This window comes from Arachis ipaensis, chromosome B1 (assembly GCF_059453495.1).
Source record: "Arachis ipaensis isolate K30076 ecotype BB chromosome B1, ASM5945349v1, whole genome shotgun sequence".
Taxonomy (NCBI): domain Eukaryota; kingdom Viridiplantae; phylum Streptophyta; class Magnoliopsida; order Fabales; family Fabaceae; genus Arachis; species Arachis ipaensis.
Genome location: NC_142436.1, coordinates 23,673,077 through 23,674,270, shown reverse-complemented (window position 1 = coordinate 23,674,270; position 1,194 = coordinate 23,673,077). Strand labels below are relative to the sequence as shown.

The following is a 1,194-nucleotide window of genomic DNA, read 5'->3' as shown; positions in this document are numbered from 1 at the left end:
TTGAGTGGATGATGGAAAAGGCCTGCTATTGCTAAACCTGTTTCTTCCACCATTATTAAAGCCTTGTTGAGGCTTTTGTTGATCCTTCCATGAGAGATTTGGATGATTTCTCCATGAGGGGTTATAGGTGTTTCCATATGGTTCACCCATGTAATTCACCTCTGCTATTGCAGGGTTCTCAGGATCATAAGCCTCTTCTTCAGAAGATGCCTCTTGAGTACTGTTGGATGCAGCTTGCATTCCATTCAGACTCTGAGAAATCATATTGACTTGCTGAGTCAATATTTTATTCTGAGCCAATATGGCATTCAGAGTATCAATTTCAAGAACTCCTTTCTTCTGAGGCGTCCCATTACTCACAGGATTCCTCTCAGAAGTGTACATGAACTGGTTATTAGCAACCATGTCAATGAGTTCTTGAGCTTCTGCAGGCGTTTTCTTTAGGTGAATGGATCCACCTGCAGAAGTATCCAATAACATCTTAGCTAATTCAGACAGACCATCATAGAATATATCCAGGATGGTCCATTCTGAAAGCATGTCAGAAGGACACTTTTGGTCAGTTCCTTGTATCTCTCCCAAGCTTCATAGAGGGATTCACCTTCTTTCTGTCTGAAGGTTTGAACATCCACTCTAAGCTTACTCAGCTTTTGAGGAGGAAAGAACTTGGCTAAGAAAGCCTTGACCAGCTTATCCCAAGAGTTCAGGCTATCTTTAGGTTGAGAATCCAACCATATTCTAGCTCTGTCTCTCACAGCAAAAGGGAAAAGCATGAGCCTATAGACTTCAGGATCTACTCCATTAGTCTTAACATTATCACATATCTGCAAGAATTCAGTTAAGAACTGAAAAGGATCTTCAGATGGAAGTCCATGAAACTTGCAATTTTGTTGCATCAAAGAAACTAATTGAGGTTTAAGCTCAAAGTTGTTTGCTCCAATGGTAGGAATTGAGATGCTTCTTCCATGTAAATTGGAATTAGGTGCAGTGAAGTCACCAAGCATCCTCCTTGCATTATTATTATTTTCGGCTGCCATCTCTTCTTTCTGTTCGAAAATTGCTGTAAAGTTGTCTCTGGATTGTTGTATTCTAGCTTCTCTTAGTTTTCTCTTCAGAGTCCTTTCAGGTTCAAGGTCTGCTTCAACAAGAATGTTCTTGTCCTTGCTCCTGCTCATATGAAAGAGAAGGGCACAG

The 1,194-nt window shown here is 40.6% G+C and overlaps 1 non-coding gene across 1 annotated transcript; it reads left to right on the top strand.

Moving 5' to 3' along the window:
* The first annotated feature begins 534 nt into the window (after positions 1 to 534).
* Positions 535 to 641, top strand: LOC148575970 (small nucleolar RNA R71). Its single transcript, XR_015903453.1, has one exon. It is a non-coding gene; the product is annotated as a small nucleolar RNA R71 (small nucleolar RNA).
* The last annotated feature ends 553 nt before the right edge of the window (positions 642 to 1,194 follow it).